The sequence below is a fragment of the Mus pahari genome, chromosome 10, assembly GCF_900095145.1.
Source record: "Mus pahari chromosome 10, PAHARI_EIJ_v1.1, whole genome shotgun sequence".
Taxonomy (NCBI): domain Eukaryota; kingdom Metazoa; phylum Chordata; class Mammalia; order Rodentia; family Muridae; genus Mus; species Mus pahari.
This window is the reverse complement of record NC_034599.1, coordinates 90220200-90238823: the sequence shown is the minus strand read 5'-3', so window position 1 is coordinate 90238823 and position 18624 is coordinate 90220200. Positions and strand designations below refer to the sequence as shown.

The 18624-nt window shown below is 45.9% G+C and overlaps 1 protein-coding gene and 1 long non-coding RNA gene across 2 annotated transcripts in view; one reads left to right on the top strand and one right to left on the bottom strand.

The window, feature by feature from the left end:
- Window positions 1-1741: 1741 nt before the first annotated feature.
- Window positions 1742-18624, top strand: part of Zbtb38 (zinc finger and BTB domain containing 38) — a 118201-nt gene continuing 101318 nt past the window's right edge. Inside the window, exon 1 of the mRNA XM_029542967.1 lies at window positions 1742-1942. The gene's annotated coding sequence lies outside the window, so the exon portion shown is untranslated. The remainder of the gene's footprint in view (window positions 1943-18624) is intronic.
- The window catches only part of LOC110327238, a 23735-nt gene continuing 17757 nt past the window's right edge, over window positions 12647-18624 (bottom strand). Inside the window, exons 2-3 of the long non-coding RNA XR_002380819.1 lie at window positions 16915-17060; window positions 12647-13817 (exon numbers count right to left, since the gene is read on the bottom strand). This is a non-coding gene — a long non-coding RNA (uncharacterized LOC110327238). The remainder of the gene's footprint in view (window positions 13818-16914; window positions 17061-18624) is intronic.

Sequence of the window (18624 nt, the reverse complement as noted above, 5' to 3'; positions counted from 1 at the left end):
TACTACATGTCAAGTCCACCGGATATTCCTCCCAAACGGGCTGGAAGATGAGCCATTCACCTCTCATTCTGCAGAGCACTGGGGATAGTATGGTTCGAATCTTAAACGTACCACAGAGGCTCGTGGGTTGAAGACTGAGTCCCCTCAGCCACTGGAGTATTTAGGAGGGAGGGGATGTCTAAATGGAGGAAGCTGTCTATCAGGGGCATGCCTTAAGCATGTGTCAGGATTCTGGCTGCTTCTCTTTCTCCTTCTTCTTCCTGACCACCACGAGATGAGTAACCCTACTCTGCCACATTTCCTTCTATGACGGTCTGCTTCCAGACAGGCCCCCAAACAGTAGAGACGAGTGACCACAGACCCAAACCTCTGAGATCACAAGCCGATGCTCCCCTTTCCTCCTGTAAGTTGATGTCTGTGGGTTATTTCGTCATAGCAACAGATAGCCGACTAATACACAGTAATAACTCTTCCCCTCAGCTCTTCCGAGCAGTTATCTATTCTATACCTGTTTATCGGGGTTAAATGATCTTTTCCCTGTTTTTATTTATAAAGAGTTCCTTACTCTCCCCAGCAAACTATCTCTAAACCATAATCCAGCCTGAATTCTCAGAGAGATCTGAGTCTGTCAGACTGTCCATCTGTTTTTCGAGACAGGGTTTCCCTGTGTAGTCCCACTGTCCTGGATCTCTGCTCTGTTGGCTTCTTCGACATCAGGGATCCACCTGCCCTGCCTCCCCAGTGCTGGGGTTAAAGGTGCGTGCTCCCACCACCTGGCTCACTCTGAGTCTTCGAAGCAGAGTTTCCTGTTCATGCCTCTGGACTATACTGTATGCCTGACGCAGGCTCTCCAATTTAGATCTGCTTACCTCTGTTCATTGACTCCTCTCTAAGCACTCTAAATAGGCTACCACAGGTGAGCCCAACTCCACCACAGTTAGGTTAGGAATTTCAGTGGAGTCTTATAGACATATGGGTGTCGGGCAGAAAACATTGAGTAAATGTTGAGTTGGGGAACCTATGGGTATGAACTGATTTGTAGAGGTCCAGACAGTAGGGATATCAGCCATCCACAAAGCTCATTGATAGGCAACTGCAGACAGCCAAGGATAAGATGATGCTGCGAACCTAAAGTGTGGAAGCTTACAGAGCAAGAGAGGATGAAGGATGCAGGATGCTAGCTTATTCCACTGAAGAAGCTAGCCAAGGCCATCAGGTCCTGGTTTCAGCCCTGCCTTCTTAGCACAATCCCTTCCTATAGTCTGCTGGGTTTTTCAACACTTTTTCAGCATGCTGGTGAGTTTTAAGCTCCGTAGAAGCATGCATTTCCACTTGCCTCAGTGTCCCCAATACTATCTTCTGTAACGGTGGTTTTTGGTGATCTACAAACGTATGTGCTCAGGTGTACATATGGGTAGGTGGACGTACAAACAAAGCCTTCTCCATCGGTCATGCAACGTGCGCTCCTGGTTCCCACGGGAATTTATCTTTGCCGTGGGTTTCTTTGTCTAGCCACCCGCTCCGTGCTATCCCTGAAAGCGCTTAGTCATTTGACAGCTTTGGCGAGTAGCTTCTTATTAACTAAACCGTTGCGCCATTTGCTCTTGTAACCTTAAATTAATTTGAGTTAATTCGTAACTGTTTCCCTTCTGTACGTGTGTCATGTAATGGTTTGCCTTTATCTGATTTTCCCCAGTTTCCTGTACATTTGTGGTTTCTGCTGGGGCTCTGTAGCTGGGGACTCAGGCGGCCGCATCAGATGAGAGTGAGCACTTGAGTTCTCTAGAAAGCTTTTCTAGCTTCCCCGGGTGACATCCAATCGATGTCCATTCAAACCCTCCTATGTAAGGCTATTGATGCTAAGGAGGAAGGCTAACTCCCTCAGAGCGGAAGAAGAATGCTGGCATAGCCAGTCCCCGAAGATGAGCTACAACAGCTAAAGGTTGGTGGCTTGCCTCTAACTCAGCAAAAGCTGTCCATGTTGACTTTCTTTGCCAGGAATTCCAATAGTGCCTTTTCTCTAAGTGAGTTTTTCGGCAGGCAAGAAGGAAAGACTTTAAATCAACAGACTAAGCTTCATGGAGTCCTAGAGTTTAGCTGCCATCAATTCATCAGCATCCAGTGGTACTTATCCGACACACTGGTGCTCACTAAGTGTTTGGGAGAGGAAGAAGAAAGGATTGCAGCATAGGTGTGAGTGGGAAGAATGCCAGCGATGTTTAGAGAAACATGTTGCTGGCCATCTTGTTTTCCAAACCGGAGAGATAAGTTATCACTAATACCCAGAATAGTTTAATCTAATATCACTTTGCAAAATGATAATGGATAAAAGAATAGCAGAATGACAAGCAAACATAGTCTGTAATGCGTGTGTGTAAACAGTAGTGACCATATTTCAAGACACAGTCAGAACTTCTTCCTGACTTTAGCAGCCGTTTGTTCTGTGTCTCTGCCGATCTTCCAAAGGAAATTAGCTAAGCAAGATTTGTTTCGGGTCAGCAAGTGGGTGTTTTGGGGATAAATGGGAGCCGACGGTGGAAGTGATAGAGTTGACTCCAACTGGTCCATTTGGCATTTGAAAAAGGTCAGCTCATCAGAAACAGTGTGTGGAGGAAATTCACTAGGCTTCCTGCTGCTGGGAGAGATTAGCCATAGAATAATTTGGCAAATGCTCCGTCTATTTAATCGTGTATCAAGGAAAACTAACTCAGTTCAGGAGGAAAAAAAGGATAAAGGAAATTATATATATATATATATATATATATATATATATATATATATATCCTTTTAGTATCAGTCTTTCATATATTTCAGGTCATACAGCTACACAATTCAGGTCCAGCAAGTCCACCTTGGGTATCATGGATGGAGAAGGGAATGTTAGAAAAAAAAAAAAGTGCTACATGTACAGTCAAAATCTTAAGACTAAGACTGCTTCCCCAGCAGCTCAGAAAACAATTTATAGTGCGTGAAAACACCCCATGCCCCATGTAAGGAAAATTTACTACCACTTCAAACTACCAGGTTGGGAGAGGCCATCAAAATAATGTATGGCAAAGTCTGAAAACATCTCTGTAGGGAATTCAGAAGGAAAAAAAAACCAACCCATCCTTTGTAACCAGTTTCCCATAGATTACACCGACGAATCATGTGCACGTTAAGGTGAATTGAAAAGTTCACCACGGGAGTTTGGACTCATGATCCCCACGAGTGTATTAAAAACAAACAAGCAAATGGTTGTTGGTGATATAGGTAGCCTCTGGCTCAGGACCAGCAGAAGGGATCCATACACCACCTTAGATGGAGGGGGCTATTCCAGAAAGGAAGCCTAAGGTACCTCACACTTCAGCCAATGCGCTTTTCCTCCTCTTCCTCCCCACCCTCCATCTCCTTTAACCATTTGGACTGCTATTTAGCATTCTTTCTCTTTAAGTCAACAATCCTTTGGGTCTTGACTACATTTAAAAGGAAATGGTGGGTGTTGCCACGATAAATCAGCTCCAGTCGCTAGTCTTTGCCAAACACTTCCATAATAAATAAGGGAGGACGGTTTCCAAATAACTCCTGTGATGCTGGGACACACCGGGAGAGAAATCAGACTCCTGGGAGCCCGTGGGAAAGGTTAGTTAGACGCTCAGATTACAGCTTGCTCCTTGCGGTTTTATTTAAGAAGCAAGTTAATGTTTACATGACATTGGACTTCAAAGTCCAGGCAATAAGGAGAAGAACGTGATGGAGAAAAACAGTTGAATTGTGAAGAGGCAAGGGATGGTGGGAGTAGGGAGACACAGCCACTGTGGGAAATTGAAATGGGAGGGGGGGCAGGTTCTTATCTTATCAGGGTGCAATGACTTTTTTTAAAAAAATTAACATTATAAAACTTTATTACACAACAATATAAGTAGTGTGTTTCGTGACTGCCAAGATAGTTATTCTTGTTGGAGTTCCAGTTTTTAAAAAGAGCAGGCCTCTTTCCCACTGTCGTAGTGTGGGACTCTGGCTCCGCATTGTAGGCATGCGATGCTTGTTCTCACTGAGCCATCTTTGCAAAGCCACGTTTGGTGGGTGCAAATGAATGCTCTTTGGGGAACAAGGAAGGTCTTTGTGTTAGATAGAAAGACATCTCTCTAACACTACTCCTCAAATACTTCCTCTGATACCTTCTTTTGGGGGGAGGTGAGGGCCACTTCCTCCTGACTGTGTGGTTAAGCCAGCCACATCCTAGGCACGAGACACATACGCCTGAGTTTTTGCCAGGGGAGCATCCTGGAAGACATCCACTCAGGCTTGCTTCAAGGGGACCTCCAGACCAGAAGTGGAGTCACCTGACCTGCATCCTACGATCTTGCCACGTAGTCCTTTAGAGCTGTGCACACTTAGATACATTTAAATATTTTAAAAATATATTTTTATATGTATGGGTGGTTTGCCTGCATGTATATCTGTGTGCCACATGAAGGCCCGATGCCTACAGAGGCCAGAAGAGGGGGTTGGGTCCCTGGAATTGGAATCACAGATCGCTATGAGTTGCTATGTGGGTGCTGGGCATTAAACCTGGGTTTTCTGGAAGAGTAGCCAGCACGTTTAACCACTGCATCATCATCTCTCCAGCCCCAGTAGATAAAATTCAGAAATGTTAAATCCCATTAAAGCTGTCTTAGAATCAGGCCCCATGCTTGATGGGCCTACGTATTTTTTTGAAAGACTGTCTAAAAGAAAGCTGAAGAGATGCTTTCTTGCAACACATGCAGGGTGAGATTCAAAACTCTGAGTCTCCTCTCCGGAGGAGGCAGAACATAACCTCTGCCCCGTCAAGATGGCAAGTGACCAGTGGCTTCCTTCCAAAGAGTACAGTGCAGACAAGAGGGAGAAGAGTAACTCTACTGAGGAGAAAACATATCATACCTACTCAATCCATAAATATTAACACCTACAGGGTGTTGACAGTCCCTGCCTTGATAGGTCACGTGATGTGTCTTGATGTCACTTCACCTCTGGGGTCTCCTTCCCAAGGCCAGAAAGAACTGTGAGAAAATTATCAAGCAGAATGAAAGGAAATTCTATAAATACTTGACCATTAGTCTTCAAATCCAGCTAGATCAGGGGTTCTCAACCTTCGTAATGCTGTGACCCTTAAATACAGTTTTCTGCTGCTGTGGTGATCCCCAAACATACGATTATTTTTGTTGCTGTTTCATAGCTGTTATTTTGCTGCAGTTATGAGCTATGAGGTAAATCACTTTGGACTTATAGGTTTGCTGGAGGAATAGGGAAACCATTCAAGGCCAGGGGAGCCTGAAGGACAGCGGTAAAGAAGTGTGTGTCACCACAATGCTTTTGTAGAACAGAAAAGGGAAGTTGACTTAAAGTCCAGGAAGCAGATTGAAGCTCAGGCTTAAGCCTAGAAATGCATTGGTATTGGTTTGTAAAGCAAATTTCCCACCTATGAAAAGAAATTAAGGGAATTTTTATGGCAGGGGGAAACATGTCTATTGGATAGATGAGAATTCTCCACACTATAGTCTCAATTTACATATATATGTGTGTATGTATATATATGTGTGTGTGTGTATGTGTATGTGTGTGTGTGTGTGTGTGTGTATGTGTGTGTTGGGCATTAAAATCAAAGTCTAACCTGAGTCTGGTTCCCAGCCGCCACATCTGCCTATGACCCCAGCTCTATGGGTATCAAATACGTACAGCCTACATAAACACATTTGTGTGCATATCCACATATACATAGTGCACACATAATCTTTAAAAATGACAGTTAAAGCACGCTAGGCACTTGTTCTATCACTGAGCTATGTGCCCAGCCTCTGAGCCGCACATATTTAGTGACATTGACACATCGTGGTCTCTGCACATTCTTCAGGGCTTGAAGTAACTAGGGCAACCCCGATGAAGACTAGACAGACACACAGGCACACCTGAGGAGAAGCTGGGGCTGGCTGCATTGTGCTTGTTCTGTTGCACAGCGCCAACTGCAGACCACACTCCCAGCACATTTTGAATATCTTTGATACTTTTGTTGACTGAATCCAGGAATGCAGACCTGGGACTACAGAAGGCGGATTACACTTAAGACGCTGTGGGTCTCTTTGGCCGCTGTTGATGTTGTTGGTGCTTTGCTTTGCTTTAGTTAGGAAGACAATTCGGACCGACAAACATCCGAGAGACTGTGGTATGTTTATCATGGGAAAGAGGCTGCCAGCCCAGGGCTTCTTGAAAGAGGTTCCTTTGGAGCTCCTGGCTGAGTGTACCAGTGACCCCAGGTTGAGGATCTGGCCTTCCCATCAGGTTTGAGTCATCGGCTGTCACACAGCTTCCAAGCATTCCTGACTACCAGGCTGGGGAATGCGAGGCCTCCGCTGGAGCCTCCAGACCTGACGTCTGGGCATTCAGAGATGGGGCTGGGAAGTTAATTCAGCATTTTGGCTGGACTAGACCCCTGTCATGGTGGGGATGCCTCACGTGGAAGTGCCCACTCTCTCTGCGCCTTTTCCTGACCCATCGTGTAGTTTTTTGAAATCACCCAGCCTTTGGGATCTGAGGATCTGAGAAGAGACCACCCTCTTCTTTGTTCAGGCTACAAGTGGCTTTATCCACCTCCACCCAGCCGGTCAACTCCAGATTCTTAGAAGGATCAAGGGAAGAAGAGAGTGGGGTCCTTTCAACTACAAACAGTCTCGCTTGAGGGCAGCATCTCTTTGAGTGTTTCCTCATAATTATCCCCACCTCGGCTTGGTGAGTTTCCTATGACATCAAACCCAAGGTCCTGTTTGCTTTTATGTTGGTGTGTGTACCCAAGCAATAGCGGCAGAGATGCACAGGTGCTGGCCGCTGAGTTCTGGGTAACGGAAAAAGGCTACCGTCAGTTCCCATAAGGAGACTCCGTTTCACTCCAGACAGTCGCTGAAGTCAGGGGCAGCAGGCTAGCCCAAATGTTACTGTCATGGTGTCTGAAAAGGAAATGAAGTCTAATACAAAGGTTGTCATCTTCTGCCTTTCACACACAGCCCTGCCCCCCCTGCAGGTCCCCTGCTCAGTATTGATGCACATTCCTGCTACAGGTGACTCTCTCTCTCTCTCTCTCTCTCTCTCTCTCTCTCTCTCTCTCTCNTGTGTGTGTGTGTGTGTGTGTGTGTGTTGATAGTTTAGGAGCAGCTAGACTACAAAACCAGCGTTCTTTGGGCACAAAAGAGTCACAGGATGCTGGCACGGTGGCCATGGTTGTGGTTCTTTCTCTTTTGAGTGTGGGTATCCAGAGAAAATCTCAAGAGGCCCCAGCCTGGTCAGGAGACTGCTCATCTGCCTGGAGATCACACATCCTTGCCCGGAGAGGATTCTTGCCGGAAGGCCTATGAGTCAGAGGCCCTGGAGCCTTCCCATGAGTGACTTCAGATGAGTCACCATGTTTCTCGATGCCTGGTGAATAAATGGAAGGTAATGTAGCTTACTGTCAGCAGGCCCGTAGCTTGTGACCCTTTGGGAAGAGGGCGAGCTTCAGACAAGCTGCCCATGTTCCCTGACTGACTGTAGGCTTCTGTAGGCTCACGCCGGACATAGCAGCTTAGCAGCTTGGCACCTCATTATTGCTTCTTGTTTTTCTTTCTCCTCCTCGTGGAAACCCCCACCCCCTACCCCGCCTTGGTTACATTGTTGATTTGTCTCTTGAAAAGCATTGGATTCCTTGTGGTTCACATTCTCCCTCCCTCCCATGTTGGCTCTGTCTTTCACATCACATGCCTCAGAGTTCATTTTCTCCTTTTGTGGAAGGTCAGTGAAACCCTGCTCTTGCCCCAGCTCCCCTGGCCCCTGCCCCAGCCACTCTAGCCCCTGGTCAAGTCTCCACCTCTCAGGCCCATGGCTTTGATGTGCTTACACCACCACCTTGCTGGGTGTGGGCTCTGGTTGATGCTGGTATGTGTCTTATCTGGTACCTAGTTCTATGCAGCTTGGGTCCGGGAACCCTCGCTAGAGACCTCAAGGGAATGGAAAAGAACAGATATCCAGACACATTGTGCAGTAAAGTTGGGACCAGGTAGTTCTCAGAAACACCCCAGAACCTCGGCGGAGAGGAGGAAGCTGCAGTAGCTAGTATTTGCCTATGTTGCTCTATTGTCTATAAACATGCATACCTGAACTCCCTGAGGAGAGCTTTACCACCCCCTCTTGGAGCCTGGCCCATGTGAGGAACTGCATTCGCTGAATGCATGGGTCCAAGGCCTTGGAGTTCTAGACATGGTCGTGCCCATATCGAAGTAGACATTAACTCAGGACTTCGCTCACTTAGGGTCTCCTCTGCTCCCCACAATCTGACCCACCTATCCTTTACACTGGTCTCAGACTTGTCACTTTGCTGCATTTGCAGAGCTTGGGAAGGGCTATAATACATATCAAGTACTCTGTGATGTTTGCCTCAATAAGGATGAAGGATCCGCTGCCCTCAGCAGCAGCCTGAATGCCCATGCCCAAGGCCCAGGCACCTGAAGGAGCTCCAGGGTGCCAGTGTGGGCAAGAAAGTCAGAGAAGTTGGCTCGCTTATGTCTGTCCTATATTGAAGTTTCAAAAACATTAATTTAATAACAACAACAACAACAACAACAATAAAAAATGCTTGCTGAAAATTTAGCGACCATTGCTATTATTTCCATAGCGACTGTGATAGACACCAGAGGAAAATCATAGCTCACATTGTCAATCACCTTTGTAGCATAGCAAATCTTTGAAATCATCAGAATAGAAATGATTTGGACTACAGTGGATGCTCAACACAACACCAGCAGAAAACTGCCAGCCTATAGATAGAAAAGTGCTAAAATACCACCTAAATTCAGGACAGTCTCAAAAGGCCATGTGTGACTGAAGGTCAGAGGGAATTCTACATAGTAAGAGATTTGTCTCTATTTTCTATGCCTCCACAGAGCTCTGAGGACTCCAACAGACAGGGCACAGACAGGTGTCCAGTAAAGTCTTATTTGGGCACAGAAGACAGAATTCACCGTTATCTAGCTCCATAAAAGGAGTTGGGGTTGGGGTGGAGGGACAGGAGGATGAGGCTATGACCTCAAGTCGGATGTAGCCAGGCCCAGGAACGCTGGGATGCTTGTTCAGGTCCACTTGTCTCGTTTCTCATTGCCCATCTCTGTTTGGCATTTACCACTGTGAGCCTAAAGCCACACAAATACACACATCTCTCAGTAAGTCCATCACAGTTGTTTTCCTCAGCCCCAAAACAAAATGTAATTTTTTTTCTTGAAAACCAAGCAGCATGTTTGGTTTGCTTTCAAAGGCATAGCTTCTTAAAATGTGTGGTATCATATAACTGAATGTAGAAAAGATTAGGGATCACTGTTCCAGGCTAAGAGTTATGAGAAACCCTTAGACAGAAAGCTCCTTGGGGACCATAGTGCTGAAGAGGTTCCCAACAACGGTGGAAATGCAGGCTTGGCTCTCTGGTATCCCCCAGTGAAAATATGGGGGTGTGCCCCAACCTTAAGCCTCTTCCTCCTTTCCTCTCACCACCCTCCCTTCTTCCTTCCTTCCTGCCAAGAATATGTGTTAAATTGACCTAAGAGCTACAGAAGAGAACAGTAACCTCTGTCTCCATCTTCTAAGGTACTTAAATATCTTTTCTTCACATGGCAGCAAGCCACCTTTCAGGCAGGGTCAATGTCCTGTGGTTTGCAGGACCCCAGTCATCATGGGTGCCAGTTCTTCGAATGTACTTCATCCTTCTTGAATGATACTTAGTTTACTGAACTGCCGGCCATCTTAGTAGTTGAAAGGAAAAACGATCCTTATACCTGTAGGGGTGGAAGACAAATCAGCAGATATAACCTCTTTGGGTTTTGTGTAGTTTTACACTAGTGCGGGTGCAGGCATCTAAGTGGGGCACTGTTGTGTGCTGTGAAACTCCCCCGTAACAGGATATTTAGCGTTTCTCATCCCTCGGGGACTAAATACCAGTTGCCTCTAACACCCAAGGAGTTTCTATAACAACCCAAACTGCTCCTGGCATTTATAAATACCCTCCAAGGGTGGCGAGATGTCATTTGAGGATATTGACTTGTAGGAAGTAGATCATTTCATTTTATCTCGAGTATCACCTGACGGAGCATCCTCTCATTCCAGTGATATTCAAAAATAGTTTAGGAGCTGAAGAAATGATTCCGAAGTTAAGAGCCCTCACTGCCACTCCAGAGGACCCAGGTGCAGTCCCTAACACAAAGCAGCAGCCTTAAAACTATCTGGAACCCCAATTCCAGAGATTCTGACACCCTCTTCTGGACTTTGCAGGCATCAGGCACTCAGATGATGCTCACACATACTTGCAGGCATTCACACATATTTATAAAGTAAAAACAAATACATTTTTAAATGAGTAATTTTAATGAGTAAGCAATACAGTACCTTTGTAAAGTATTTTTAAATTAAAATAATGCACACACACACACACACACACACACACACACACACACACATGTATTTTGCCAGTGTGTATATATGTGCATGTATATGTGCCTGGTGCCAGGAAGGGCAGAAGAAGGCCTGGAAGTAGAGCTATACATGGTTGTGAGCCACTTTGTGGGTCCTGGGAACTGAACCTGGATCCTCTGCAAAAGCAGCGGATGTTCTTGACTGCTGAGCCACCTCTCCAGCCCCAGCACATGTTCTTTGTAATCAGATATCACAGGTAAGGCTGAAGAGTGTCTGTGACTACACATCTTCAAATGTAACCATGTTACACTTTAAACCACTGTATATTCCTATGGTGTGGTTAAGATATTCTTGCCGTGTAGACAGCTCTGTGTTTATTTGCACATTGGGTTTCCATGTCTAAACACAGAGAAGTGCCTTGCCCTTTGTAGCTGCTGCATGGTACTTTATCAGTGCATCTCCTAGCAGAAAGTTGTAAGGGGAATTATTGCCTCCAAATAAGGCGTAGTCTATGCCATGTGACTGTTCCTGGTGGATGTAAATAAACACCTGCTCACATTAGATAGGAGACTGACAACAGACCAGAGACTCTCCATCCACACACAGCCTGCTAAGCCAGTGGGCTCATTGGCGTTACTTACAGCAGCACGGGGAACCCTTGGGCATCCTCTTCTGTCCCCATTTTCCCCAGCAAATCAGAAGTTAACGTGGAGAGCAGCATCCCTTGTGTGGGTAAGTTCTGTCTGGGCAGAGAGCTGAGCCTTAGCTGCCCACCTTACCACCCACAGCAAAGACCAAGCCACTGCCACTTCTGCCTGCTTCCAACTCCATTCTTCACGTGCTACTTTTGAAGACTGCAATGCATTTTCTAATGCATCAGTCATTTGGGCGACATTCCTATACTGGGGTGGCAGTTCTCATTTATCAAGGATGCATGCTCTCCCATACCATGTAGAGGAATATGGTACCTAGGTTCCCCATGATGTATGCATCATTCTCAGATGGCTTGGCCTTGGTTGTATATCTTATCACACAAATCTGGGGGCATCTTGCTGCCACTAAGCAAGGACGTGCATAATCCTGTACCACATGGAGAAAGCTACAGGACATTGGGATTGTCCCTAGGAACACTACATACATAGATGGATCAGTTTCAGTTTCCAACATCACCTACAGCAGGGACTGTACAACCACTTCTTGTAAAGCCAACATTGATTCAGTCTGTCTGTTCAGGTACCAATTATACTGTGTGACTTTTCCTGGCTAGCTAGGAACAAATGTTCATTTAACCCATATAAGACACGGCTAACAAACAATTCTGCCTGAGTCTAGCTTGGCAAATCAATGAGTTGTTCAGGTTATTTAAAGGCGTGTGGGTGACTCTTGGGCTAATGGCTTCAATCCATAAGTTCCTGGTCCTAAGAAAGCAGGACTGGTGACTGCCTTAGTCCACTTCCTGCTTCTATAACAAGATAACTGAGACAGGGTAGCTAAGTCATCTTTGTTACTATAATAAAATGCCTGAGATGTATAAAGAGAAAAGGTTTGTCTTGGCTCACAGTTTGGCAAGACTTGTTCTATATTGGCCTTGTTGCTTTGAGGGTCTGTGACAAGGTAGCCATTGTGACAAAGGGTGCTTAGGAGAGCAAAACTGCTCACCTCTGACACATAATGCAAAAGAGACTAGAGTCCCACCTGGCTTCAGGGAAGACTCTCAAGGACCTAAAGACAACCCACCAAGCCTCACCAAATTGCATTGAAACAGTGTCCCCCAAGCCTTAATGCAGGGACACTGGGGGTAATCTAAGATCCAAACTTAATGCCAGATAACTTATTAGCAATACGTTTATTTTCACTCACAATTAGAGGCTGTGAAATCTGAGAGCCTGGTGCCAGCATTTATCAGGAGCCTTGACACTGCATCAAAATATGAAGGAAGGAGACATACATGGCCAGGGGACACAGAGCTCAGTCTACAATAAAACCATTACTGTGACAGCAACACTACTTCATCCTCTATCTAATTGTCTCTTAAAGGTCCCTCCTCCAGGCTGGTTTCGGGAAATAGTAAAAACAAACCAGCTTGTTCCAGCGTGTGCGTGTGTGTGTGTGTGTGTGTGTGTGTGTGTGTGCGCGCGCGCATGTGTGTGTGTGTGTTTACAAACATGTAAAATAAATAAAGTGTTAATATAGTTAACAAACATGAGAAAAGATGCTCAAGTTATTAATCGCCAGGGAAATGCCAATCAAAATCACAAAGACATATCACATCCTTCCAGGGTGGCGGCAATAAAAGGACAGATAGTAACAACCATTGATGAGGATGAGGAAATAGGAAGGCTCATACACCGCAGGTGGGATTTTAAAACAGTGCAGCCAGTTGGGGAAAGAGTGGGGCAGTTCTTGAGAATGATAAACTTCCCACATGACCCAGCAATTCCTCTCCTAATTATACACACAAGAGAAGTTTTTTAAAAAATATGTCCAGGTAAAAGCTTGTATGTAAGTGCTACTTAGCGTCCTCCCACCCCCACCCTCCAAGTCTAAATCTCACCTCTGCTGGGTTTTGAACACTGCTGAGATTTCCATCAGGGGAAGCCATCCCTCTCCAGAAACTCCTGTTGTCTTCCTTGCTGCATTGTGCTCAGGCCTCTCTAGAGCTTCCTGAAACTGCTGCATGCTGAAATCGACAGGGCCCTTCGAAATACTTGCCTGTCAAGGCCATCCTAGAGACTGCTTTAACTGTCCTGAGCAGTGGTGGTTTGTACAATCCTGGGTTTTATTGCTACAGCCTGCTATTGGGAGATGCTTTCCTCTGTGCCTATCCTTGACAAGGGAGCCTGACACCATTGGAGTAAGGGCGGATCACTGGCTAGGGGCAGGGTGGTGGTGGAGTGGGGAGGGTGTGTCCTTGTTACTCTCTCCCCTTTTACTTTATTACATAGTTTCCTTTTCCCCCTCCTACTCAATTCTGTTACCATTATTTAGGATGGGTGTGTGGTTTCTTTTTGTTGTTTCAAGTTGTAACCTGCTTGCAGCAAAAGGCTGGATGCAATAGCCAGAACAACCTAATCGTGTCAGGGTTCCATTTTCTTATTATTTAAAGCCTTCTTGATCAAAAGGAGACCCTTAGACTCAGCAAAGTTAGAAGTGAGACGGTACCCAAGGGTTTGTGGCCTGCAGCCTGGCTCTCTGCCTGCAGAACCCTCAGACTTGGAAGATGACGCAGGCTGACAGAGGGTCAGCTACCTCTCAGCCTTTCTCAGTTCCTCTGACGCTCTCAGTTAAAAGCCAGACTCCAGCATTCTCCAGATCCCTCACAGGTTTCAGAGCCTAAGCAGGAGCAGTCTGTGACTAATGCTTTATTCTACCTCCTGCCCCGTGGAAAGAGTGAAAGAAAATAGCACAGTTCTCTCTAGGAGAGAGAGAGAGAGAGAGAGAGAGAGAGAGAGAGAGAGAGAGAGAGAGAGAGAGAATATGAGCCAAAGAGCAGTCCTTTGTCACTTGTAAAGCCCAGGTTTCAAAATGTTATTCTATTGTCTTCTTGTGAAAATTACCCCCAAAATGTCACTAGACTTAGATGGCCTTAGTTTAAAGGCCACACAGATGAAGCTGTATGTGTGTGGGTGGTGTGGCATTTATGCATTTGCAGGATTGGTAGCTGGGCATTTGGAACCAGATGCTCCTAGTGTTATGACTGAAAATAAAACCAGAAGATGGATGGTCAATAAACTTCCTGGCTGCTAAATTTTTAAATATCATGTAACTGACAGCCATATGGGCAATGGGTTATGGCTCATTGGACTGAATTCAGAGAGCTGAAGAAGCATGCATGTATTTATAAGATGCAGAGTATCTTACTGTACAGTTAACCTATGGGGTGCCTGTGATGAGCACAATACAGTGCACAGGTCATATTCTACTTGCTTTCAGAGCCGCTTTTCATGCTTCGCCTCGTGGCTCTGGATGGCAGATAAGTACTGACCTCTGTAGACAAGTTTTCCAGGCTTAATGCAAGTCAAGGAGGCTGTAGCTTGGACTCAGCCCAAGAGAAAACCATTGTAGGACAGGAGGGAGGGAAAGGCCAGGTGCCTTGCTAAGCTTGTGGCCCTTGAATGGTGCTACTGAGTATAGCCAGAGGATGGCTCCAGCCAGAAAAATCTACCCAGTCTGACTGCTGTCAGTGATCCCTCTGATTATTCCTGTCACGCAGACTGGGTGTGACTCTCTGTTGCCACGAGTCTGAGCTTCTCTGGTTCTCTGACGTCCGTGTAACCAATTTCCCATTGTAAATCCCATCTTGACTGCATGCATGCTGATCTCGGCTGCCTCTCGGCCTTTCTCGTTTCCTTTGTGGTGATTAATACACACGTGACTGAGAAGACGTTGTGAAAGTGCAGCGGTTGACAAGATAGCGTGAGGTAGGAAGAGACAACATGGATAAAGGGTGTCGCTGGCTGGCGGGTTGATTTGGTGAAAGAAGGGGGCAGAGGAGATGCCTGCCCTCCTGCCCAGGGACTTGAGGGAGTGACAGTACTTACACTCTTCTAACCCCGACCCCTCCTTCCAAATCCTCGTCCTATCTGTTCTTCAGGATGCACAGTTGTCATCTGATGGATACCCTGGGGCTGGATACTGCTCCATTTTCTGACCATGGGCTTTGTCAAGTAGCAGACGGCAAGCAACCTTCTAGCTCTTTAAGAATTCCAAGAAAATCAAGTGCCAGTCGCCAGCTTCGGGGAGGGGTCTAGCGCCTCTGCTCACCTGAGACTCTTGGATGAGCTCTAAGCACATCTAATTCTGAAAATTGTCCACAATGTTTTAAATTTTATAATATGACTTAAAAAAAAAAAAAAAGCATGGACAGCTACCATCAGATGAGCTCCAGCACATTCAGGGCAATATGGCCATAGACCTGGACAACTACAATTATATCCCTTAATTAGGGATGTGCTTACAATTACTATTATTCCTGGATAGCTGGATGAAGGGTAGGTCTTCATCTGTTGAAATTAGAGTCAATTGCCAGTAAAAATTTAAGATGCCTAGATGCTCACGAATCCCATGATGTTTTATGCAGCATGTTCCTACTGTAAATGTGATGGCGATAGTGAATTAGGAGCTAGTGAATGACTCATATTCAGAATGGAATTAGTTCTACATTTTAAAGGAAGAATACCACCTCATTAAAGGAGCCGGTCTGCATGCTGACCTCCTGCAACGGCACAGAGGAGCCATCTGACAATGGTTACAGTAAGAGGATGCGCACAAGGACTTCAGGGCTTGGCAGTGATGCTATCTTCCTCACAAATGGTTCCTTTCCATCACTCCTTGTAACATCCTTCCTGAAACTTTGCCTAAAAACTTTTCTGCTGCTAATTGCAAGCTCAGAAAGACTGGACCTAGAGGAGGATGCATTTGTAGACAATCTCTGAAGGGCTCGCAACTAAAGCAAGTCACCCAGGCTAGGACCACCTTGCCTCATCTTATGAAAACGTCAAGGACCTACAACTTCAGGAAAAACACATAAAAGAGCTAGGACTTCAAACAGGGACCACTGGAATAGAACCTACTCAGGGAGTAAATAATTATTCAGGGAAAGATGGCAGATTAAACCTGCTTAATTTCTCCTAACAAAGATGATACTAAACAGCAAAGGCACTTGAGAAACGATACCCATTCAGCAATGATAATGGCACCCACAGCAGAGATGTGAGTTCAAAGAATGTCTGGTGATGGATGGTGGACAGAGTGACGGAGGTAGAAGGAGGTGAGGGATGGCAAACCTGCATTGTATGAGTGTAGGTCAGCGGCTAAAACCCAGAGGGAGACCCTTCACCATAAAAACAGTCTGTCATCATCAGCTGAGTGAACAGTGCAGCTGGATCTAGTTATCAAAGTAAAAATCAAAGCAACAGGTACACCACATTGTAAGAAGTACCTTATACATCAGTTCACTTACTAACGTCTTGAGTGTCTAGTGGCTGGACTCTAGGAGTCCCAACAAATCAGGTCCGTCCATTATTCCCAGAAATCAGTGGGAAAGTAATGATGGTGAAGCAGGGGAGCATTGTGACCAGGTGTGGCAATGCTAGGAAGATTGGATGAAGCACACAGCACTTTGGGACCTGCGATGGGAGCTGTAGGCTTAGGTAGAGAAGAGAGCATGGGGCACATGCATAATTCATCAGTCTCCATCAATCTGTGGTCTATCCCGGTCTTCATTCTGCAAGGAGCCTCTGGAGAAGTTCTTATCACTTGAGAGGGTAAGCCAGTTCCTATAAGATGGTTGTTCCTCGGTTCCCAGCACAGGGAAATGGCTCCCACGTAAGGGCAATCTCATGGTGGGATCATTTGTGAGCCTCTGCATTCCTGGAATCCAAGGTGACTCAGGTTTGGGACAGAGACTGGAGGTTCTCAGGCGCCTTTCTGGGACCTGGAGCAATGCTATACAGGCTGATAGTAAATTACCTTAGGCTTATCTTTTGGTCTTCAGCCTGAAGAGGGTTAGATAAGTTAGGGCTGAACCTCCTTCTGTCATGTGTTTGTAGACACTCCTTGAATGACTGACATGCTTCCGTGCAAAGTGGAATAGGAGTCTGACATCCAACCTAAGGCTGGGGAGATACAGAGAAGGCTTTGTGACCTTTTCAGTGACCTTGTAGGCTCAGGCGAGGAGCCAGTGCATTTTTAGCAAAAGCTGAACCTGTTATCGTTAGTCTGATGCACACAGCAAGGAAGAGGGGATGATGCTTCACCACATGGGATAGCTGTCAAACAACAGGTCCCACCCAAGTACAAAGAAACTTGAGCTGAGGTGGAACCACGATACCTCATTCAATGCCTGCAATAAAAACAGCTGAAGAGGCTGGAGCAGCAGTTTTCAATCTGTGAGCCTTGATCCCTTTGGGATGCTCAAACAATCCTTCCACAGGGGTTGCCTCAGATCACTGGAAGGCACAGATATTCACAGTACAATTCATAACAATAACAACATTATAATTATGAAGTAGCAATGAAGTGATTTTATGGTTGGGGGTCTCTACACCATGAGGAACCGTATTTAAGGGTCCCAGCATTAGGAAGAGTGAGAAGCACTGGGCTGGAGTGACAGCTCAAAGGTTAAGAACATTGGTTACTCTTTTAGGGGACTCAAGCTCAATTCCCAGCACCCACATGGTAGCTCAAAGCCATCTGTAACTCCAGGTCTAAGGTATCTGAGGAGCTCTTCTGGCCTGAGAAGGTACTGTGTACATGTGGTATACTTACAAACACAGGCAAAACATTCAAACACATAAAATAAGAACAAATCTTTTCTTGAAACGATTATATTTTTATTTATTTTATGTATATGAGTACACTGTCTCGGTCTTCAGACACATCAGAAGAGGACATCTGATCCCATTACAGATGGTTGTGAGCCACCATGTGGTTGCTGGGAATTGAACTCATGACCTCTGGAAGAGTAGTCAGTGTTCTTAACCGCTGAGCCATCTCTCCAGCCCCAAACAAATATATATATATATGTTATATATGGTAACAGAAATGACCATGTATTTGAAGATGGGTTACAATATAAAATGGGTAAAAATAAATATATAACCATAAGCACAAAGGAAAAGTACAAACGGGAAACAGAAGAGAAGACATTTCCAATAACATCCTCAGAGAAACTTAAGAAGACATTGGTGAGGGAGAGGGTGGCTTGCAGAAACGATACAGCTTCAGGGAAAGATCCCATTTCTGGCTCCAGTCACCCAGCACCTTTCCCGCCCAAGGAGGAGTGCCCGCCCGGGAGGAGTCTCAAGGCCTCAGATGGATGGAGAGCCATCTTTGCTCCAGGTGCACTGCCAGGGAGAGGGCGGCCTGGAGAAGTGACACAACTTCTGGGAAAGATCCCATTTCTGGCTCCAGTCACCCAGCACCTTTCCTGCCCGAGGAGGAGTGCCCACCCGGGAGGAGTCTCAAGGCCTGAGACGGAAGGAGAGCCATCTTTGCTCCGGTTTGCTTAGGCTCCAGTCTGTGCTAGCAAGAGTGTAGACCGCAGAAGCTACACAGCTTTGGGACAGACAGAAGCAGCCTAACTTCTGGGACAGACCCTGTTTCAGGCTCCAGAAATTTGGGCACCTTACTTGCCAGAGGAAAGGTGGCCACCTGAGAGGGCTCTGTCTGCCAGAGCAG